General features: G+C 45.5%; 1 long non-coding RNA gene across 8 annotated transcripts in view; it reads left to right on the forward strand.

The window, feature by feature from the left end:
• The window catches only part of LOC115494452 (uncharacterized), a 443,660-nt gene that overhangs the window by 394,739 nt on the left and 24,609 nt on the right, over positions 1-24,312 (forward strand). For 2 of the 8 annotated variants that reach the window (XR_012055206.1, XR_012055204.1), the window contains exons 5-8: positions 15,436-15,611; positions 15,711-16,097; positions 17,350-17,548; positions 22,498-22,565. This is a non-coding gene — a long non-coding RNA (uncharacterized lncRNA). The remainder of the gene's footprint in view (positions 1-15,435; positions 15,612-15,710; positions 16,098-17,349; positions 17,549-22,497; positions 22,566-24,312) is intronic. The other 6 variants (XR_012055209.1, XR_012055203.1, XR_012055207.1 and 3 more) reach the window with 4 other exon arrangements.

Consider the following 24,312-nt stretch of genomic DNA (forward strand, 5'->3'; position numbering starts at 1 on the left):
GTGGTGTTGGGGAGAACTCATTAGCCTTTTTGTTCTGCATTATCACCATCATTTATCAGCAGTTGTATCACATGTCACAGCCACTATCCTTTCTGGCATCTAGTGTGGGACCAAAGGGCTCCGGGAGAATGCCGAGTTCCGACGCTGGGGCTGTGCCGTATGATGCACTAGGCACTCTATTAATTGTGGCAGATAGAATTTTTTCCAATATACTCCTAAAGGGACACTCAATAAAGCAATGCAGTGTGATTTACCAACTCAAAGAAGCATGAACAAATAAAACCACATCATGGGCCCGTCCTTCCTTCGCTGTTAGCACTGAAAATGTTGGAAGTTGTTTAGAAATGAAACAAACAAACCCAAACCCACAAGTGAAGAAAACCCAACATTACGCTAATCAGTCCTTACAAATACGGGCTGCTTTCAGTGAAACTCTTCCTTTGGTTATGTCTCAGTGATGGTGGCCTGGTAAATCTTAAAAGAAATCTGCTGCTTCTTTAAGCTGTGACTCCGATCACTTTTGTGTACACACACACAATTCTCCGCTACAAAACAGGACTTGGGGAGTAGTTTTATAACTCCTTCATAATCCTAGTCCTTTAATCAGCTGGCTGTAATTGCCCACCTCTCCCATCAATGCAGAAATATGTGAGAAGGGAGAAAGCTGCAGCCTTGTCCACGCTGCTGGAGTTGGGTTGTCAGTTCAAACCAGGACTTTAAGAAAGTATCTCATGTACAATAAAAGTGGTGCACGTTCATCAACCCGTCTAAGAGGAGGGGAGACACATCTTTAAATATTTTGGGCATCAGAGCAGGATGTGCAGAGGCTGATCCTGATCCTCTGGACTTAAGAACATCAGCTAACCCTGTGCTTGAGCTCTGGGAGCAGCAGCACTCACTTACCCCACAGACAGACTGTGTGGATTAATTGATATTTGCAAAGTGCTTTGAAGATCAAAAGTAGCATGTTAAGTACTATAAAGTATTATTAATAGTGATAACAAACTGATAATTTTGGAGTATATGAGTTTTTGTTAACCTTTTCTAGCAAGACCTTACTCTGCAAACAGCTGAAAAAGTGACAGCACTGCAGCAAGAGTGGCTGGTCCTCTGTTTTACAAAGCATTGGGGTTATGCTGGTTGCCAGCAGCACCTTCCTGCTGGGGCAGTCACTCCTCACCAAAACCTTAGCTCTGAAATGTTCACCAAACCCTGAGCTCCTGCTGAAGAGTTTGTTCTGCCCTGGGCAGGGAGAAAGGCTTTGATTCTCACCAATTCCATCTGTGAGCAGCTGCATGGGGAAGGCTGAGGGCCAGAGGTAGCAATGTGGGACTGGACGTGGCTCCTGCCCTCACCCTTTTGGATTTTATGCCAAGAAAATCAGGCCCTGGTGTCAGGCACAGTCAGGAGGAAGTCTGTCAGTGCATTTAATTTGAAACAAGAAACAGTTTCAGGCCTCTGTGGCCCAGATCTTTAAGGCCAGTCTTCTGGCATTATGAAATATGTTTTTCCTCTAAAAACTTTGAGATCTAAGAATTTTGTCTCAAGTGTAAACAGTAGTACTCTCATGAACAGTAAAATTTATTTCTTAGCTTGATAGGGTCAAGTAACTCTAACTGGGATTAACTAATGTTTCACGGAACCTGATGTTTCTGTGGCTAGGGAATCCCTGGAGGAAGGAAGATATCCACGTTTGATGAAAAGCTCCTAATAAAATTAGATACTGCTCCTGAGCTTATCAAAGGAAGATGGAAAGTAATGAAAATTAAAAGTGCAGCTCTGGAATCTTGTAAAATACTGTCAAGACAGCACTCTGGAAACCAGTGTCCATATTATTTTCCCATATTCCGTCCCACCTCCTTGTATATGCACAATCCTGCACAAACAGCCCCTGTCTCTTTCTGTACTCAGATGGCCTTAGTAATGTCCCTCTCATTTTCTGTCTCAGCATCCCCACCTCTGAATCCCCACCAAAAAAAAAAAAATAAAAGAGCATCCATCAGGCCAGTATAACTTGCCAAATCGCAAACTTTCTCCAATGAGGTGTTGCTAAAGACAAGAATCGCCACCAGAAAGAAGGATAAGTGCCAAGAGATCAAATAAAGCTGTTGTAGTCCTTTAATTTCTTTCTGAATTATTGAATGAAGACCTGAGACTCTTCCAAAAAAAGCAGGGAAAAGTACCCTTGACCATTCTTGATACTGGTTTCTAAAAGCAAAGTGTCTGCTTGAACAAATGGGGAGGAATATGTACTGTCAACATCCAGGTGGGAATGGTGACTTTATTATTGGCTGGTGTACAACAGGGATATAAAACTAGAATGACCAAAACCTGGCATGGGATCATTGCTGATGCGCCCTGATACCTATAGCTCTACCACCAGCAATAATCACTGTGGTATTGTTGCTGAGGCATTCCTGAAGAGTTAGGAGTGGACTATAATTGAAGAGTTCATTACCAAGATCCGTTGGCTCCTTGATTACAGTGGCAAGGTGAAATATATATCCTCACCAAAAAGCAACTGCTAAACCTTTAGAGAAGTCACCCACTTTTCACTCTTTTTCATTAGGACCCCGACAAGCTTGTCAGCAAAATTAAAGGTATGTCATTCACATCGTGCATGCATTGCAAAGGACTATAAACCTGCCAGCCTCTTTGATGAAATAAAAGGGTTTTATTTATGATTCATGTAGGAATATGAGGTTATTTTTATTCTGTCAGTACACTAATAATCAGACAAGAGCTCAGGAAATGAGAAGGCAAACTGACAGGGAAGGTTCTGATAAAGGGGAACCCTCGAGGGCATTTTGCCCCCTTTGTAATCTTCTTTCTAGTGCGAGGTTATATTATAAGCATGGCATAGCAAGATCTTGGCTCACAGGAACAAAGAGAGGAACTACCTAGCAGAACTTGAGGTATAATTCAACCAGAAAAAGAAAACACTTCCACCAGAGAAGTCTGCATTGCTGCAGTGATGTGAACAGGAGCTTCCGACTTGGTTATCCAAGAGTTGGAAATAAACCCTTCTTTTCTCCTTGCAACATAACCAGTCTTAACCACAACAACAACAAAGAGAGACCATAAATACAGAACCATTGCAATTTGTTACCTATTAGTTTTATACAGATTTTTCCTCACAGTCTAGCTCAACATGAGATGTGACAGCACAGAAAAGAGACAATGGGGAAGTTGCTCCCACCCAGCCCTTGGTCAGCATCTGTGCAAGCAGAAGAGCTAAGGAGCAGGCTCTGTTTCCAAACGTATCTTCCTCTGGATGTCTCAAATATCTTGGCAGCTTGAAGCTGCTTTAGCTCTGTCCCAGCTCAGCAAAGCTTCTGGAAGTGCGTTTTGTGCTTCTTGGTGTAAGCTGTCATTCATCCCCCAGCACAGCCGTGATTACGGAAACACTCCTCGGGAGTAAAAAGGAATCACTGTGTTAGCTGGCTGGCCTTAAGCACGGTAGTTTGCTGAACAGTGGTGTGCTGGCAGGAAAACACAGCCCAGCCAAATGTATGCAGGATGAAGTGAAACAAAGTTCACTGGAGGAAGGAAAATAATACTAATCCTTCATTCAATAAGCAGTGAGTTAAGTACATTCTGCAAGTGGAAGAAATGTAAAAGCCAAGGGAGGAAAGCACACACAGAAAGGTGCTGTGGCTGCCTCCCTCTCTAAAGACAACACACAGGGCATTTAGGAATGAAAAATATAGGGAGTTGTGCCCAAGGGGCTTGACAAAAATGCAGCTCCTGCTTTAAGGTTCTGCTGAGTTTTAGGGTGTTTGAACTCTCTGCAACCAGAGAATCCCCTCAAAGCAAGGGACACTGCTCCCTTTTTCATGGGTTGGTGACATGTAGAGCATGACAGCTAGGGTTTGAGATGGAATTATGTTCACTCTTCAGTGCTGCGATCTCTGTGATAGTTTTCCATGTTCAGAAGGTTTGGGAAGTTTGGATTTGGCTGCATGGGGCTGGCTTTGCAAAGGTGAGCCGGGTATCTGAGATGCACTGAACCGCAGTTCCACTGAGCCGCAGTCTGGTTGTTGGACTTGACACTGGTCTCCGTGGTTGTTTTGGGATACTCCAGTGACACCTTCCAGACTCTTGTTGCTTGTCCTATACCATCCTCCTGGTGCTAAAATTACGGGTAATTTGTAAGGCATGTGCTCCCTTTAATGGAAATCATAAATCACAGAGGGCCTCAGAGAAATATAGAGCCTGATTGCCCTGCCGCCTACAGTGGGCAGATCCTTTTCTTGCCTGATCTTGCCCAATCCTTTTCTTTGCCTCACAGTGCTTTCTGGGTAGTCACGTACTTTCTTTTCCCATGGATAGACATGGAATCCTCCTTTCTTCTTGTTAGTGTGGGGAGTTACTTTGTTTGTTTTCAAGCAGGTACAGCAAAAGGATTTATAACAATTGGAAATTCTCGATGGCAGACTCCGTGGCTGTTAGAGGAGGAGCTTCAGGATACATGCACTACTTGAAAGTATTTTCAGTGACTTCTTGAAAACTATCGAGATGTCAGAGGCTGGAAACAGGATCCTGCTGTTTGCAGAACACTTGGTGCTTGTCCTTGCTGGGAAGCTGTTGAAGTGTTGATAGCCAGTGGGTGGGGTTTTTGACTCCTGTGTGATGTTGGAAGGACACAGAGTAGCCTCAAGGTGCTGCTGTCCCTTTAAAACCCTCCTTTTGTCTGTTGACTCAGTGATTTACAATAAAACATAATTTTATTTCTCTCAGCTAATTACAAACTCCTCCCTTCCAAACTCCTGATCTCTTCACACAGCCAAAGGCATCAATGGCAGAGCCGAGCCCGGATTTGGGAGCTGGCAGTGCTGCACCACTATTCCCGCAGCAGCCGGGTGCTTCTCCCTGTGCCTCTGGAGCCTGCCATTGTGCTGGGAAGTGGAGCAGGTAACCACTTCATCAGTCTGAGATTCCATTCTCGTGGAGCACGGAGGTTCATTATACTCACTTTATCAGCAGTGCGCTTTACTGCCGAATCCATGAGAGATATTCATGTGAAACATGAGCAGAGAGAGAGGTATTGCATCTTTTCATTAATAAGCCCTCTTCTGGGATCCGGCATTAGTGAGATTCAGCGGATCATAGAGCACAGGGGTATCATTTTTACATGATTACTCTAAATTCTTAAACCAGAGGCTTAAGAGAGAGGCTTCTCACAAAGGCAGCTGTGGGAATTGTTAAATGATTGGCACAGCACTCACGATGGGCTGAACCACTCTGGGTACCTCCAGTTATTGGGGGGGGGGGGGGGGGTGCCAGCAGGCATTTTATTACCTGCCACCGAGGGAAAAGTAGAAAAGAGAGAGTGTATCAGACAGAGGAAGACGTGCTAACCCTGCAAAATATCTCAGTAGTTTTGTCTCTCCTCCTGGAAAAAAACTCTTGTGATAATCCTGATGCAGTGTATCATCCCACTGCATAGGCTGAGCCATTCCCTTCCCTTCCCTTCCCTTCCCTTCCCTTCCCTTCCCTTCCCTTCCCACACCTTCCCACACCTTCCCACACCTTCCCACACCTTCCCACACCTTCCCACACCTTCCCACACCTTCCCACACCTTCCCACACCTTCCCACACCTTCCCTTCCCTTCCCTTCCCTTCCCTTCCCTTCCCTTCCCTTCCCTTCCCTTCCCTTCCCTTCCCTTCCCTTCCCTTCCCTTCCCTTCCCTTCCCTTCCCTTCCCTTCCCTTCCCTTCCCTTCCCTTCCCTTCCCTTCCCTTCCCTTCCCTTCCCTTCCCTTCCCTTCCCTTCCCTTCCCTTCCCTTCCCTTCCCTTCCCTTCCCTTCCCTTCCCTTCCCTTCCCTTCCCTTCCCTTCCCTTCCCTTCCCTTCCCACACCTTCCCTTCCCACACCTTCCCTTCCCACACCTTCCCACACCTTCCCACACCTTCCCACACCTTCCCACACCTTCCCACACCTTCCCACACCTTCCCACACCTTCCTGGTGTCTATGCTTATTTTAAACCTCTCTGATCTCACCTTCATTAGTTTGGCTGCTGAAATAATCCACCTGCAGCCTCCACCCCCAAAAAATTCATTTTTGGCTGGGCAGAGGCTCAGTTAATTCCACCAAACTCTGAGATCCACTGCCCACACACAAGAACCCTTGCATGGTTCACAGCAAGGGTGCCCAGGCAGCAAACCTCTGCTGGGTTGGGAAGTTGATGGCATTTACATCAGACAGAGACATCTGTGGGTTCTGGAGACCACACTGTGTTTTTGAGGTCACGTGTAATTACATCCAAAATTCCTCCGCTGCATTCCCTCTGCCCTGGCTGCTCAGTCCTGCCCCTCCAGGCTGCCTGCAAACCAAAATCAGGAACTTGATGTGGCTGAAATAAAAACTCTGTTGTTTGGGGTTTTTTCTTCCTGGATTAGTTTTCAGATGGATAAGTTCCTCAGTCAGTTCCAAAATACAGATGCACAAATGCTTATCCCAGCGTGAGGGAAGGGACCCCACAGGGACCAAAGGGACTCGGCAGCTTCTGTCACTGACAGCCAGAAGTGTTGGCTGAGCTCTGGCTTCCAGTCCCCGTTTGCCAAAGGGAGATAATAGTAATTTCTTATTTCCTTACTTCTTCTGGCAGCATTTGCCACAGTTTGCATTTGTCCATGGAGCTGGATCTTAGAGCAGGCATCAAACAGTAACGACTACCAGAATCTTCCCAAGGTGTCCTTAACTCTGGAAGGCAAAGGGACCACTGTTCCCTTTACATTTCCTTGGTGAGAGTTAGCAGGAAATTCCTTCCTCATCTATTTCTCCAACATCTTGAAGAGCAGCCACAAAAACCTCCAGCTTCCCAGTGATCCTGATCCCGATTGCTAATAGGGATTGTTTTGAGTTTTGAAGTTTAAAAGAGGTGAGAGGAGAAGGAGGAGGTGAAGGAAAAGGAGAAAGACAGAATAGACCTATGAAACCAAGAATCCATACTAGAGATTTATGAAGTAACCTGCCATAAACTGATTTCAGCCCTGGTGCAAATCCATCAATTTTCAGGTTTTTAGTTGCAATTGATTTTAGGCAGAGATGTTCCTCTTTCAGAAGATTTCTTTCAATCTCATGCTTTTATACAAGTCTGAAAAGAAAAACAAGAACCAAGAAGGCGAGGTCATATGGCGGGCTGAAAAATCTAGATCAAACAGCAAAGAACACCCGATTAGAAGCCAACACATTTCTCTTTTCAGTATCTCTGAAATTGTTTGGCAGACTTAATTAGAAACAGGTGCAAGCTATAATATTTATTGCAACAATGCATCATTTTTGTCTGTTTCCAAGGTCATTGTTCCAGCCAATGGGAAGCCAGCAACCCACAGGGAGTATAACTTAGTCTAAATGGGTAAAACGTGAATTCCTTAACCCTTTATCTAATGGAATGAAATACAACATTGCACAAAGAGCAATGCTGGCAAAAGAGAAAATCCTGTGAGGAATCTGCCATGATAACAGGTTCCAGTGGAGTAAGTGACATCACCAGCTGAGCTAATAGGGAGCCTTAGGTAAAACGGAGTGGGTAGAGATAAGGAAGGAGAAAAACACTTTATTTTTTTTTGCTACTCCTCTTTCCAAGGCTGGGTTTATGTGGAATTGCTGCAGCAGGAGCCCACGATCATGTTACCAAGCTCTCACAGGCAGGGCTCAGTTCAGCTTAGCAATGGATTCCTTTGGCTCCGTCTGAATCCAGAGGGATGCACTGGGCTGTGGATGCTCCTGCACTGAGGCACTCACAGCAGACTTTGTGCTTCCAGGTGAGTGGTCTGGGACTTTCCAGTGACAGAAGCCTGGGAAAGCTTCCTGCCTTTCCTGCAGCGGGTTTAGAGAGACAAGGTCCAAGCACTTCTCTCCGTCTGAGGGAGTGTCCCAAGTAGGATTTCTCCTGGTCCCATGGCGATTCCAGTGGTTAACAGTGCCCTCGGCTGTGAAAAAAAGCCCCATTTTCAAAGCCTCCACTTAATTCCCTCTTGTGAGTTTTTCTTAATGATCTTTGCATGACTTCTTTGTGCTTTTGCACTCATTTACGAGTCTGGATCTTCTTTTAAACTCTATTTTATTCCTTTTAAATGTGACAAGTATAAACATGGAAGCAAAGCAGCACACGTTAATAGCAGAGACGCGTGAAATCATGGTATTTTAGCCTTTTTGCAAGAGCTGCAGGAAGTCGCCAATATTTTTTGCAGATAGAAACTATTCTTTTCACCTTGAAATCATCACACAACATAAATTCTGTGGGTATTTGTGTGTGTTTGAATAGATGCTAAAGGTAGTGAAGTAATACAGACTCTCTCTTGAGAATTTCCACACCCTGGGTCCACATTTGTTCTTTTGGCACCCATGGCTCCCTCAGAGACACCTCAAGTCACCACCAGTGCCCAGATCACCTGTCCTGTGTCTGTAATCAATTACCAATGTTCTGTGTGATCCCAGGAACCACTCTTCAGAGAGTATCATCTGTCCATTAAATGCAGAAGTAACATAATACAAACACATCCCATTGATGAATTTGGGATTGAATTCTGAGTGAATGTTTAGGGAGAGACAGACCCTGCAGTAATTTTTAGAGAGCTCAGTAGAAAAAAATGATTATGTTTAGAGAGGACTCCTCCCCCAGCACCCTCAGCAATTTCCCAGCACTAAATTCTTGGGTAGTTCAGACCTAGCTGGAAACTCTGCAGCTCAGCATCCTTTGCTGATTTGTTCCCTTTGGTGATTTTACTCTCTCACACTTTTTTACTGAGCCTGGCTCCTGGCTTGCAAATCCTTTTAGTGGTGGGCTGGTGCTGTTGTGCATCATCCTGCGAACCACAGCTTTGCTTAGGTAATCTGATTCCTGAAGAATCTGTGAAATCCCCTCCTCTGTCTCTCCTCCTCACTAAGAGCAGAGGGCTCCTGCAGGGCTGCTCTGAACCTGGGAAGGTTCTACAAGTCCAGGCTCTTGCCTGTGTGTCCCAGGTGCGTGCAATGAAGAGCAGAAGGGAAACATGGAGATTGCCCTTATCCAAGCCCTGCTGGAATAGCAGCAGACATCCTGTGGAGCATCCCTGGGCCAGGGAGCCACTGCAGTGACAGGAGGGCATTGGACAGGCTTTTCAAGCCTGTGTTTGCACAGCCCTGCAGGAGAATTCAACATGAGTAAATGTGTGGGATGTGAAGGAGCAGGGAGGGCTCCTGCAACATGTGAAAGAACCAGCACTCTTGGGACTTCTAGGAGCACACTGGGGCACTGGGAAGATGGAATAGTGATCCTGAGAGGCTCTGGTCAGTCGGGCTGTTCTGATTTGTGTCCTACGTGCTAAGCCATGCCAGGGCTGTGTCTTACTGGGAATCAGGCAGCTCAAGTTACAGGTGAATGGCTTCAGTCTTGGGACATTTCTGCATTGTATTTAACTGAATAATTTCTCTTTCTTTCTTTCTTTTTTTTCCCTTTTTTTTTTTTTCGGCTCATTGATCAAGCTGCTTTTGAGAAAAGTGATACTTTGCATATCTGGCTAAGTGCTGTTAACAGCCTCTGCCTGCGGTTTGTTAAAATTAAAAAAAAAAAAAAAAAAAAAAAAAGAAGTGCGATCTTGCTGGAGAAGTAATTTGCTTCTCTCCAACCAATGATGGCTTGCACTTTATGCAAATTGGTATCTAGGGACAACAAATCCCATTTAATACATATGCATAGTTCATAAAAAAAACGACGTGAGAGAAAGAGAAAAAAAGATAAAGCAACGAGTCAGCAAAAGAACAGGTTCCGAAGAAATTTATTGTCCCAAATTGGACATTTGTAACAGATGATGTGAACAAGTGTTAACTTTGTTTTCAGCAGCTCTTCACGTACATTCACTAGACATCACACAGATTATGTTTTAAGGATCTGAACTGTAATAAAAAAAAGTGTCTGTGGGCTTTGGAGTGTTGTGTTCCATATGGTCGGGGAAGTGCGGAGTTATTGCGACAAGCATCTTGTGCAGCTCATTACGTGCGGCGGTGTGAGCTGCGATGGCTGCGCATCGCTATAGGGTACGTACATGACATCCCACAGTCAGCAGATAGCAACTGGAAATGAAAGATATGAAGGCACAGAGTACAGCTTCAGGGAACATGTTAGACAAAACATCTGCTGGTATCAGAAAGCTGCATTATCAGATCATTGTGGCCATGAATTTTTTATAAAGACTTTTTTCCTTTTTTTTTTTTAAAGCTGCAACTTTGAAAGTGACATTTTGTGAGAAAGTTTTTGATTGAAGTGTGATGTCAGGAGAAAGGCCAGTCTAGTTTATTATCTGTGTAAGAGCCAGCGTTGGCAGCGTGAATCAGCTCCTTTCTCCAAGCAGCTGAGCTGGTCATTCATGTACTACAAGTGCTGCTCCCCTTCTGATCTCACGGCTGATAAAACCTCGGCCCGGGTTACAGGTTGTAGCTTCAGTACCAAGGAGTTTGAAAAGTTTTTGATGCTGTGGCGTGGCTGGGGGCTGCTCAACAGAAATGACCCAAGATGCAGAACCTTTCTGTTGATAGGAAGGAGCACAGAATGTTTCACACGTGCAGAGCACAGAGAGGAGAGCTCAGCATCCTCAGCTCGTTCCCCCGGAGGCGAAACCTCCAGGTGCTCTGTCACCACTGCGGTGCTGAGCCGCTCTGCCAGGGACGCCACTGTTAAAAAGTCAAAATCTTCCCTCCAGGCTGTTCCTTGGAGGGGTTGCCGTGAGCTGTGGACACTGCCCTGCTCAGAGGGGCCTCCCATCTCCTTAACATTCCTGGCGGTGCCGAGGGCAGTGGGATGGCACGAAATGTATGTGCATAGTGTAACTATTTACGTTAACCAGACAGGCATTTTCCATCCTTTCACCTCTCCTGACCCAGCTGTGAATTTTCCTGCAGCAACAGGTACTAGTGGAAAACCTGTCCCTCTGGCTGACCTGCAGATGTTCTCTCTCTCTCTGGCCAGTCAGCTGCATCCAAAAGTGAGCAAACTGTTCTGTGCTGATTCACAAAGTTGCCTCAGAGAAAAGACCAAATTTACCCTGAATTCTGGGTCTTCCTTAGTCTTTTTCGTGATTCTGTGTAACAGAGGGCAGGAGACTGGAGGGACATGTCTAAAAGTATTCTGACTCATGAAAGAATTTAGTTGTCACAGTGTTTTTTTATGCAGTGTTATGCATTAATGTAATGGAGCTGCAGAGAAAGCCTGGGGCAGTTTGTCCCACATCACTGCTACTCAGGGGGCCTGGCAGTGAGGGATTTTTCTGGCCTGACCTGTTGCTGAACAAGGCAATCCTCTACTGGGGGATTGGGCTGCTGAGAGGAATGGTGTTCCCTGGGAGTAAGGAACCCCAGCCGTGGCTGGAACAGCATTTTCCCAACTGCTGCCTTGGAGAAGCAGCAAAACCCAGCAGGTGTTTGGGACGTGCAGACCTAGGCTTGGCTGTGTCACTTACCCACACAGGAGCTACATCAGGAAGGTAGTTCAGTGTTCTCACCATGGTATAAAAATAACCTTAATGGGTTTTTGTGATTGCTTCTTTGGGAGGAGACTTTTAGAAAATGCTAAAAGATATATTTAATGAAAAAGAAGCAGATCAAAGACAAATAGTTTTCCCTCTTTTGTTGATCAGTTTTTTGTTTGTTTGTTTGAAAGAACCAGTTTAATTAGAGTTTGGAGGTTTATTGTGAGTGGAAATTTTGATTTTAAACTTGCTCATAGGTGTGGAAATAAAAACCTGAGCTTGGATCTGCATGTTCCAGGGGCCTCCCTGCCAAACTGGAGTCCAGGTGAGAAGCTCCTAAAGCATGGGATGCTCTGTTTGGAGGGGGATGAGGAGTAGAGCTGGCTTTACCTGAATCCCGGTCATTGAGGACATTGTTATAGCTATGGAAATGTGTAACAGAGGCTGTCACATTTTTAATGTTCTTTAGGAGTGCAAAGCTCTTTTATCTGGAACTGTTCCTGTCCCGGCTGCAGGAAGCCAGAGGAAGAGCCTCTGCCAGGCTCAGGCACTGCTCAGCTGGGAACTTTGCTGGGCAAGCTCATCTGCCCAGACTGGAGAGGTTTCCCTCTGTCCCAGCATCCTGGTAGGAAACCCTGTGTGTCTGGATTCAGGAGTGTGGCAGTGCAGCTCCTCAAAATAAGACATCAACCAAATTTCTTCTTAACTGTTGTGGGTGCAGTGACCCCACACTGAACCAGGCTGGGCCCTGCAGTTGGTCCTGGCCATGCCACTGTGAGTGCAAAGCCTCAGAAATGTGGAACTGTTTGTCTGGACAGATTCACCTGCAAGCCAATAATTCCACAAGGACTAATGGGTCCGTGCTGGGCAGAACCATGGGTTTCATTGCAGAGTGCACATACTGTCTATCCCCTCCCCTCTTTACACCTTCACTTTTAGTTTGGGCTCACACCACATTTTAAAGATTTCCTTGGACATTGTTCAGCTTTTCCTTGTGCCTGTGAGCTCTCCCTGGGAGCAAAAATATTTCTGAGCAGGTAAGTGATGGAATAGACATGACTCCTCACAGAGCATATCTGTGTGTGTGTGTGTGTGTGTGTGTGTATTTACAGATGTGCATATATGTATGTAAATTTGGCAATATATAGAATAATTCTGCCCCACTTAATATGGTTTTAATCTGGGAGCAGGCAGAGAGGGCACAGAGTGTGGAAGGATATATGGACATGCAGCAGGAGTGTGGAAGGATATATGGACACGCAGCTAACGAGACGGGAAGGGAAGTGGCTGGAGGCTGAAGGGATGTAATGGGTCCCCAGTGTGGCAAGCACATATGCTGCCACACAGCAAATGCAAAGTGCCACCACCAGTGACAAGTGGATTGCACCTAAGGAAAACAGCTGTGCCCAGTGCCCAAATCCAGTCAGCCTCCTGACCCTGCATGTCCCTGCTCTGATGTGCATTAAACTGGTCAGGTCTGGAAGCGTCTCTGGGTGCACTTTGCACAGCAATAATGGCTCAGTAAATCTCTGGAATACGTCTTGCACAGCCACCTCTTTTGCATTTACAATCTTGCATTTGTGGGATTGTTTTATTTTGTTTTATCTTAATTTATTCTGCTGCACTTGACATGGCGGGAACACTTTGATTGTCTGTGTAGATCATTGCATGGTTTTAGTGCAGTTCTGTATTACAAACCCTCCCACAGAACCCTGTTATTTGTTCAAAATTTTTCTATTTTGAAGAAACATCCTTTGACACCTGAGCTGGATCTGATTTTCTTAGGCATAAATATAATTGTCCCTGGCAAAGAGCATCTCCCTGACTGGTCCCATCCCCTCTGTATATATTTGAATATATAAAATATTAATAAATTATGCCAAATGTTTAATCATATTCGTTTGACTCTACAAGGCTCAGTAAATGTAGGCTTTCCTGTTAACTGCCTCTGTGATATCTACATACTGCTGATTTGTTGTTGAGCTGGAGTTTTTAAAGCAAAATAAAACTGAGGTTTGCAGTTCGATTTGAATTAATCAGGTCTGATTAGACAGGAACACATCAGGCTGTTCTGGAAATCCCTGAATCTCTCTAATTCAATTTCATGTGTTATTCAAAAAGAAATAGTTCATAGCTTAAGCAAAAGTGCTATTTATTTAACACTGTTTTTTTCAGAGTGCTAAATCTTATGGAGGGGGGCATTGTGATGATGTTCAGGGTGTAGGAAAGAAAGCATTTTGTTTTATGAAAGTACAGATATTTTAGAATGGAGTCACCTGCTGGTAGATCTCATAAATGTACATAAAAGCATGCTCCCTAATATTAGTTCAGTTTTGTTCTTCCCATCATCTTGACTGTCCATCTAGGAAGCTTTGATAGCTGGAGCCACAAAACCAGAAGACTGTATTTAGTTTAATAAGCCAATTTAAAGAGAAAGGTTGGAATCATGTATGTCAGAGGACAATTATGCAAACTAAATGATTCTTTAATTAATAATGAGATCCATGAAAGGCAAAGGAAACAGGATGCTCCTGTGAGAAGGAGAAGGCTCCTGATCCCCACCACGGTGTGGAGGGACGGGAGCGGGGCAGGGGCAGCTCCCGGACAGAGCCTGGAGGGGCTCTGCTGGTGGCATCTCTTCGGGGGAAGCCTCCAGCGGAAGTTCGGCATTCCTGGCCAGGTTTCCCTTGGGTGCTCTGCATCTCCCAGAGCTCTCTCAGGAAGCGGCGAGTGGGGCTGGGTGAGCAGCTCTCCGGCCCCACACTGAGGGGGGTGCCGGGAGGTGACAGTCCCAACCCGCTCCTGCCTTCCCTGCCGCCCCTCCGGAGCCACCCGTCCGGCCTCCCCACCGAGCTCGGCTCCTTCATTCCAGTCCTTCATTCTGGCTGAGCCACAGCAGCCCCTCGCTTAGGGACGGTGGAGAGCCAACAGCCCGCAGCCTGAGGAGCCGGGCGGAGAGCAGGGACGCCGGGAGAAGGGCAGGGAGCGATTATCGGCAGTGATTGTTCGGGAGGGCAATAGTGGGAGGTGCTGGAAGTGACAAGGATTCACCGTGGGACGCAAATCACTTAAGGCAAAGCCATTTAAAATACCAAAGCGGGAGGCTAAGGTGACAATAGCATATTTTAATTGAAATCACAAATATCATTCTGGTTTAAAAGACCAGGCAGAGTTAGAACACAGAAAAAACTTTTTCCTTTTTTAATAAACAAAACAAAGATCAAATTGGAACTATGTGGTGTTTTTTGTTTTTTGTTTTTTTTTTTAAAGTTCTTAAATCCCATATATATATATATATATATATTTTTTTTTTTTTAACGTTCTCTTTTCTTTTGACTTGATGGTCATGTTATAAATGGAATTAACTACATTACTAACGCTTTTAATTTTATTTCAATAGAGCCTAGGGCTGAAGTATAGAATCAGCACATGGCCCATTAAAAGAAAAACACAGTTACAGGGACAATAAATAGCATGTCCAGATAAACACTTTTATCAGTGTGTTAGTTTTCTTTATTGAGCTGAGTAGCCTGTGTGCAGAGACTGGGGTTTTTTGAGACATTTTTCCAAAGCTGAAGCCCACATGATGAGATTGTTACTGGTTTTGGCAGCAGCAATGTGAACTTGGTAAAAGAGCCTGGCATGGGAATCCACTGAGTCCTGACATATCCCATTTGCCCCAAACTCTTTGATTTCTGCTCACAGAATCTGACATGTGTGGGCATTGACCTTGCTCTTTTAAATAAGCTTATTTTAGAAGACCTCTGCAGAACGCTGTGTGTTTGGCCTCGATGTAAGCTGTTAGGGAAATGTAGTACAAACACAGAAGTTGTATGTTTTGAATGCCAGAGATGTTAAGCAGCAGAGCAGTTGGTAAAAGCTGTACTTCTGACTGCTTTCTGTGCTCTCAACATGTGTCCTGAAAGAAAAGAAAAATTATTTATCCTGCTTTCGTGTGAAGGTTGTTATTCATTTATTTTCAGGAGGAAGTTCAGGACCAGACTGCTTTTTCAGTCCTACATATTCCAACTTGGGCTCTCAGACACTCAGTGGAGCAAAAGCAGCTTTTTTGAAAAGTGACTGTTGGGGATGTCCTGGGTCAGTATCTCACTGTCCCGTAGAATCACCCCTAGAAATGTCTCTGCAGAAAGGTGCTCAGGTACAGCAGTGACTTTTCCTTATGGAGCAGCACCCTCACCGTGTGTTTCAGGAAGGGCTGTCACCTTCACTGTGGAGATCTGGTTTCCATTCATTACAGGGGAGCAGCTGAGGTGGAAGTTCAATCCAAGGGCTGCAATTTTGCCAATGCCAGCAAGGAAACAAACTACTGGGCCCCAACATGGCAACACACATGGGAGAGGGATTGGAAGTGCCTTTAAGAAACAAGTCAAAAAAATGTCCCTCATTCAGCCTCTCTCTGCTCAAGCCACTGGAAAGCTACCAACCTCAGAAAGAGCAAAAGCAGAAGAAAACTTGGAAACACCTGGGACGTTCATGTGGTGCTCACACTCCTGCACCCTTGCCTTGGGCTTTGAGCTTTGGAACCTGGAAATTCGATTAGCTGGACAATATGTTCCCAGAAAGGGTTGCTGAGTCTCACCATACCTGAGGAAGTGGCAGTAATATTCTGCAAAAAGGAAAGCAGGTATCCAGTCACCAAAATAAATGTAATTTTCAATTTGTGGCCATGTGCAGTTCTTCAGGACAAAACCTGGCTCAGGTGGAGCAAGAAAAGGCAGCTGAGCTGTGTCAGGACATGGATAACCCTGTTCCACAGCTCTGAGCACTCGGCTCAGTTGGCATCTCTGGCATTGGGGTGAAAGGCTGTGAGTATTTCAGAGAGCATTTCCTTGGCAAAAGGACTCCAGAGTGTATTTCCTCCTTTCTCTGCAAAGCCTCCTCCCTGATCCAGCGGTGGCACAGGGAAGCCCTCCCGGACCACAAATAATTCATCTCCAGCGTGTGCATGGGGTTTGGAGCCTGACCCAGGCAGTTTTTTAGGGAAATAAGTGAGCATCCAGCCACTGGTGCCAGTGCTGGTGGCTCCTCATGGAGCATGGGCTGGAGCGGTGCCATCAGTCAGCGGGAGGGATGGCAGAGCCGCTGCCCCTCCTGCAAAAGGGGCTGCCTGAAATTCCCTTAACCGTCACTCACAGGCTCATTTTGCCAGGGAAGTGGCTTTTATTTGTTGTGAGTTCTTCATACAGAACAAAACCTAAACAATGTAACATATTCTGGGCTCTGGGCAGATAAAAATTGAAAGGGCCGGTGTGTTTGTGCAAGTGGAATGATAGTGACAAGCACCACATGGGGTCCCCAAGGATGGTGTCGGGGGACTCGATCCCCATAAAATGATGAAAGACTCTGATGTAATGGTGTTCTGTGAAACAATTTGAACATAAATGCTACTTTCTGTCCCATTAGCAAATGACTGCCATTGTACCAGGATTTTAAATTTTTTTGATACGTATTTTGAGCACACTGAGTCTAAAAGCTTGCATTGTGATAGTGCTGCAGAAAGATTTTAAAGGTTGTGATGGACTAAAAATTGAAATGCAAATCACGCTTTCCCACAACCTCCTGCTGAGGCCCAAATTTTTATAGATCAGGTCATGCAATCCTGATGAAGAATCAGCAATCTGCCTTTCCTGGGATTCACAAATTAGTTGCAGTCCAAGATATCCTTTCCTACAAAAGAACTTACCAAGTGAAAGTTTTGTGACTGAAGACAGTCCCCTGATCTTACATTAATTTTTACAGCCGCAGTGCCACTAAGGATCTTTTCCCAGACAATGCAAACACACACATCACAGCTCCCCACTCTGCAACATGCTCTCACGGAATATAAACACGCTGTATATATTGAGCCTCTCCCTCTTGCTTTTTTTCTTCCCCAGCATGCAGGTGGTAAAATACTGACTGCCATGAACTTCATCAGGAAAAAAAAAAGTATAAAAGAGGAAAAAGCAGTGGTTTGGAAGCAGCTGGATGGCAAACTGCAGGCTGGGAATGTGTCTGCCAAAACCACCACAAGGAGAGTGGGGCATAAAGGCATTTGTGGAGCATTCTGTTTGCTAATTGCTCATGGAATTTCAGGTAAGGAACATCCAATGTGATTTGTTATAAGGAGTGGCCTGGGTTTTGCTTTCTAGGGTGGCTTTTTTCCATCATTATTATTTTTATTTTTATTGCTATCATTACAAATGCCCAGCTCTCTCTGGCTGGGAGCACAGATCACAGAGGGCCTGTGGGGCAGCACAGAGCATTTTTAGCCATGCATGTGCCGGGCAGTACCAGCACATATCTCCAGGCCCTACTGTATCCCAGGGTAGGATCTGTTCCTGGCTATGAGAGGACAGATCCCTCTCAATGTTTCACCTGTACAAACACAGCAATCTGCTGGGGGTTCCCAAGTGCTGCTTATGGGCTCATTTTGAAACAGTTTTGATCCAGTTCTCTGTGCCCTGAACCACTGAGGATTCCCAGGAAGCGTTCTGGTCACTCCTTTCCCTTCCAGCTATTTAGAGGTTCATTCTACACAGCAATGCTGGAAATTACCTCCAGCAGTGCATCTCTGGTTTGCATCTGTTTGCCATCCTGCAACTTTAGTCCTACAACTTACTGCTAATTAACTCCCAGCTAATGGTGATCCCTGCCAGTGCTGCAGCGTTCTGGAGTCCATGGGCATTAATGAGAATTAGCATTTGTTGAGGGCCATGGTGGGAGCTGCCTGTCTGCAGCATTTCAGGGGTCCCTGTTGCTGGAATGTTTGATTGCCTCCTCCAGTAATTAGCACTGACACTGAGCAAGTTTTTCAGAGGTCTCACTTGGCTGTGCAGAGACCAAAGACACACTGGGCTCTGTCTGTGGTGAGGAGAGGCCAATAATAATGTATTTCCCAAGAATAATATATTTCCCTGCTTCTCTCCACTCCCCTGGCACAGGTAAGAGTGCCAAGGGATGGAGTCAGTGGCTGTCCTGCTGCACTTTTCCCTGCGTTGTTGTCCTGCATGAAATGCTCTTTCACTACTTTTTTAATGTGTAGAGAACAATTTAAACATTTTAACTTAAAGTCAATTGCCTCCTTGGTTTGGGAATACGATGGTAGTTAAAATGCTACAGGAATTTGGCACACCAGCAGTGAGCAACTCTGGTGGGCCCTTCCATGCCCGTTTAAAAGAGGGTGTATAATCAGAATTAAAGCACAGGGAATACAGAGAAATGCAGCCCCTTGTAACCCTTGAGGGGTAGGTGAGCATGTGGCTGGTCCTTCTTTAGGAACACCAACTGCCTGTTTGGAAAAAGAGGTGCTGGGGAATGTCGCTGTCTCCCTGCTCAACTTCCCAAATCCGCTCTGCAGGGAGAGGCACGCGCTGCACATCCCACCTGCAGATCTGGCCCGGCCTGGCACTGCAAAAGGACATTTTCCATGTGCTACTGTGGAGAGGAAGCTGCTCTCTCCCTCACCCTGAGGAAGATGAGCTATAGGAATATACAAGGGGCTTTTTTTATAGCTCGGGGCCCAGGAGGGGAAGCAGTGGTCATGAGCAGAGGCTTGTTAAGTAAATCTCAGGCTGTAGCTGGTTTTAATTTATTTTTTGTTTTATGTGCAGGAGACTAGGCCTTGCAGGCCTGGCTAATATCAAAGCCTGGAGTTTTGTAGCTTTTTAATCAAGGTCCACTTTGGGGGGTTCTGCTCTCAGGGCTTGCGGACGTGTAGGATTTTTTTGTCATGTTTTTAATTTTTTTCTTGATGCAGTGTCTGGATTCCTTTAGTTCAACTTTTCCATTCTTCAGACTTGAGCCAAGTGAGCCATTTCAAATAACCCAGCACTTTCCAGATATTTTTCTTTTTTGGTTGTTTGGGGTTTTTTTGGTTTAGGTTATTTCTTTTTTTTTCTGAATCAGACTTGCAGTCCAGTTTCTCTGAAAATCACAGATGGCACTGCAATCCTACCCCATTGCCTCTCAATAATTTGGCATTCTTTGCACTGTCTGAATAGTTTATTGTTCATCAAATCTGTATGAAAGGAATTTTATATACATTTTTTGTTTGTTTTGTCCCTCTGCTGGCAGGAAAAGTAAATCCCAAAGTATTTCAGCAGGTGCTATTAATATGCAAATAATGGAGAGTACACTGGGTCTAATAGACCTCCCAACTACATGGGAGGTGTCGCTGTTGGAGCAAATTAGCTTTCTGTAATTTGCATGCTTTTCACAGCCTCCTGGGATTATATTTTAGATCAGAGACAATAAAAGCATATGCTCTTAGTTTTAAATGTAACTAATTTTAGACTTTGAAACCATTTTAACCTAACTTCTTAGTGTTAAATTGTTATTTGCACAGAAACTTTCCACAGAGCTTGTAATTTGCACAGCCTTTCTGTTCCCCCATCAACTGCTCCATCTCTTTTTCCATGTTGAAAGAGAAGAAGGGAATCTACCAGGTGGCTGCATCTTGAAAAACAGGTATTTCTCACAAAATCCAGATTGTCCTAGCCTGGTTCCGAGACTGCATTCATGTCCTGATGGGGTCTAGATTGAGCTTTTTATGTCAAACTTCTTCCCTCCCATTTGGTATCTCCGTATGGTGTAAATCTATCCCAGAAGGATGCTGTGGCCCCTGCTGGCTGTTCATGGAGGGAAGAGGCTGCTTGTACCATCAGCAAATCTTCTTTGCTCACCCAGCAAAGCAGAGTCCCTGAGCTGATGTGGCACTAACGCCCAGTGTGGCTGTGCCTGGTGAGAGTCTGTTGGGAAACTCTGTTTGGAACAAACGGGAAGAAAAGCAGGGGTTTCACAGCAGGCTCAGTCTGTAGAGTCACACATTACTGACTTGTACTGGCACATTATCAATGGCACTTTCCAATTGGTATTGACAGCAGAAATTCCACTGTTGATGCCAGTGCTTTGGGACAATGGGAATGGTGGGGCCTATGGAGCAGTCTGTGTTCCAGGTGCTGCCATGGCTGCTTCGTGCTGGACTGGCCAGATGTGTGACACAGGGCAGCCACTCAGCCCTGCCTCTTGCCCCTGTCCTGCCCTTGTGGAGCTGGTAGGACCCCATTTCTGCTGCATGGAGGGAGTGCAGTGAGGGCTGTGAGAGGAGCTGCAGACAGAGCTGTCAGTCTGGGGAAGGTGCAGAGGCAGCCCCTGTGTTTTGTCCCAGTGCCCAAGGTGAGATTTGGGAGTTCCCTGTGGCACAGCTGCTCAATTGCTCATAGATCTCTGTGCAGGGTGTCCCGATCACAGGGGCTTGTGGGGTGGTGGCCATCCTTTACTTCAGAGGGGACAGAGTTCAGGGGTAGGATCAAACATGTGGACGAGATGGCTGCCAGGTTGAGATCAAGTTAATATTATCAGATTTATTTCTGCCACGGGAAAAGTGAGTGGGGCATGAGAGAGTGAGTCTTAGAGGGGTCCTTTGAGACAAGAAACTCTCAGGATGCAACTTTGGCCCTACAGCAACGTGTGGTAAGACTCTTCTGAATTTCTGGGGCCACAACTTTGTCATCAATGTTTTATAGGTGTGTTTCACAGAGAAAATATATAGAAGCAGTTTGTTTCCTAAGGAGTACTCTTAAAGCTGGAAAATATCAGGTGCTAATTTTTTTCTCTCATCTCACCCTGAATGTTTTCTAGCATTAATACCAGTGACGTCCCACTTCTGCTGCTTTTTATTAATGGGATGTGGCTTGCCAGTTATAAGCCTGGGCACTGGAGTTGGAAGCACTTGCTTTATTTAAAAATGAAAACAAAAATTAAAAAAAAAAAGGGCTCTGATTACTCAGGTGTCAACAGAAAAAAACTGCGATGTTGTGCCAGATGGCTGCATTTGTGAAGCAGAGTGTAGTCAGAAGGAAAGTGGAAGGAGACAAGGCAAGTGTACATCAGGAGTGTGAAAACATGACCAAAATACCTTCAGCCTTGTTTCACCAACACTGGATTAGGAGGCAACTGTGGTGAGATGCAAGCAAAGAAAAGCAGAAGGGGACACTGTTTGGAAAACAAAAATGTCTTTCACAAAGGCTTTGAATTAACAAAAATCAGGAGGTTTTGCATTAAATGGGCCAGTGCCTCGGAGCGCTGTGCCAAGTGCCACTGCGAAGTGCCACACGTGACAGAGTGGAGCAGTGATGGCAGCAGGCTGTGTTGGGCCCAGGGTGCACGGGAGCAGGATGTGCTGCTGCCAGGCATTGCCGAGTGCCCGCTGTGCCCGGGGAGTCCAGCGCTGCCCAGCGCCAGCCACGGCTGCACGGGCCCAGGAAGGGTTTCCCAGGCATGTGGGAGCTGGGCTGGCTCCTCCCTCTGCCCATGCCCACAGGTGGCACCCAGGAAGCCTCACGGCAGGGTCTGCATTATGTGCACCCCAAAGTGGGCACTTGTGACACCAGCACTGGCGGGTTTGTGCCTCAGGCTGTTTGGACTCATTCCCCACCTCCTGCAGAAGCTTCACTCAACTTCTGCTGCCAGGCCAAGGTCCATGCCAAGCTTGTAAAAGCCAAGCCCTTGGCAGGCCCGTGGGCAGGGGCTTTGTTACCCTTTTATATCCTGAAACAGAGCCTGGGCACTTTCAACTTTACTTCCATGCTGATGCTTTTGGCTGTCACATAGGGAAAAGTTTAGAATAGTTTGATCTCAAATAACAAATCCACTTTTTTTTTTTTTTTCCATGCTTAAGCATGGCTGGCTCTACCCAGACTGCTTTGGAGCCCTACCCTCTCTCCTCCTCTGTAGCATCTCAGGTGAAGAGGAGGCTTTGACATGGGCACAGAGGGGCCACTCTGAAGGTATGGCCTCTTGTCTCTTAGCCTTGGTTGCATCTTGGTTTACAAATTTGGTGGTGCTTGGGTTTTGTCCCAAGAGTCTGAAATCCTGGTGTTAGGCTGCAGTTGATTAGAACATGGCCAAGAAAATCTGTGGTGATTTTCACCCAAACCATTTCCACACATCTGTCTCACCTGCCCAACCCCTTTTCACAGATACTTTTCTAGCAATGAACTTCATCCAAAGACACTGAAGGTAGGTTATATTTCCAACAACAGGTACAGAGAAAGTGGCAGGAACATGGAACGTCCTCTGATCCCTGCTCTGGTACAACTAAAGCTTGAATGTGAGTTCCATTCTTTTATTTGTATAAAATCTGAATTTCTACGCTAACTTTGGATCAAAAGTTTATTCTCCAACCAGGAAGATGTTTTGTTGTTTTTTTGGGTTTTTTTTATTTGCTACAAACTGCATTGTCTTATTTGAGGAGTATGTTCACAATTGAGAAAGAATTGCCTTTATTAACAAATCAAAAGCTTGTGCTGTCAAAACTGAAATCGTTCTACCTTTTTATGTGCAAATTGGAGCTTCTGTCAAACCTTCAGCCATGGTGCATTTAATTTGTGGAAATATAAAAACATCTGGCTTAATATTCAAATATTCTGCATGAGGAAGGAAATATTTGAAGTGATGCATTGCAGTCAAGATTCTTGAAAAATTAGATTTGAAAGAAATAAAGTAGTACTTTAACAGAATTTTCCTTACTCTTGCCAGCGTTCAGAGCAGTCTTTAGAAGTGTGTTGAAGTTTTACAGGTGTCTGAATATCTAGTTGGATCATGGCCTTTGGGAGTGAACCAAGCTAAATCTAAGTGTGTCCAGGGCAAGGGAACTACATCCGCTGGGTTTTTCCTCAGGAAAGGATCACAAGATGTTTATTTTTTAATTAATGGCACAGGTACTGAGAAACTTTTCAGACAATTCATTAAAGTTGGGGTTAAACAAAAAAAAAAGGCAACTATTCGTTCCAGCATAGTAACTTGTGGTTTGGAAGGTATTTGTAGAGAGGGTAAAATTCTGATTATCTGAAGCTGGGCCCTGGTTGTATAATTCCAAATAAAGAGCTGTGTGCCCAGCAAGGTGAGACACTGATGAACTGAACCCGAGCTCCTTCCTGAGCACAAGGAGTTTGGGCTTGGGCCTGAGGCAGCCCACACGAACCCTGAGCCTGGAGCTGCTGGTTTCCTTCTGCTCTTTGAAGCAACTTGTCCTGCAGTTGGCCTGGTTCTGTTGGGAGAACAAGGAAAACCCTGCAGAACCACCTGCAGAAAGCCTTTTGAGTGTGCTCAGTCTCTTTAGCTGCATTTTGGCCGATTAGGGTTTTTTCCTAGCATCCCAGCAGGCTACTTCAATGTTAAATTCCCAGCTTTCCTGTGACCCAGGAGCCTTTCCCGTGGCTCTTTGAGAGGAGAGTCCTGTCCAGGCAGGCTGTGTTTCCCCATTGTTTTTTTCCAATAAGATGAGACTACCTCGTTCTGTCTTTGGGGAGGTTTTAATGGGGTCCCTTTTACCTCATTATTTCCAAGGCCTGAACCAGGAACTTTTGCTCTTCTGCAGAGCTGAGAGGAGAGGAAGTGGCTGTTCCTTGAGGAGCAGCTTCAGTCCCTAAAGTGCCAGTGCCATTATCCCACAGAAAAGGCCACTGAAGAAGTGTGTTAGTGATGCTTGTGGCCAAGGTGGGATGTGCCCATGGAACTCTGGTGCAGGTGTTGTTTCCAGCCACCTGGCTCCAGCAGAAGAGCCCTTCCCACCAAACCAGTAGGGTCACAACCACCCACTTCTGTGCAGAAGGTGAAGAAAATGTCCCATGAATTGCTGTCAACTGTCAGAAGCTCCTTTTGGGGGTGAATTATTGTCTGCAGGCATCCAGAGCACTTGGTCCCCTACAACTTTAATGCTATTGTTGTCAGCAATGCAGAATTCCAGCAACCAGGGTTTTTACATTTAGTTCTGGCTCATCTCTCCAAGGGGGCTCCTGCAGGCTGAATGTGCAGTGCACTGCATGTGAAGGTGTTTATTAGCTCATTATCCATAA

The sequence above is a fragment of the Taeniopygia guttata genome, chromosome 3 (genome assembly GCF_048771995.1).
Source record: "Taeniopygia guttata chromosome 3, bTaeGut7.mat, whole genome shotgun sequence".
Classification (NCBI taxonomy): domain Eukaryota; kingdom Metazoa; phylum Chordata; class Aves; order Passeriformes; family Estrildidae; genus Taeniopygia; species Taeniopygia guttata.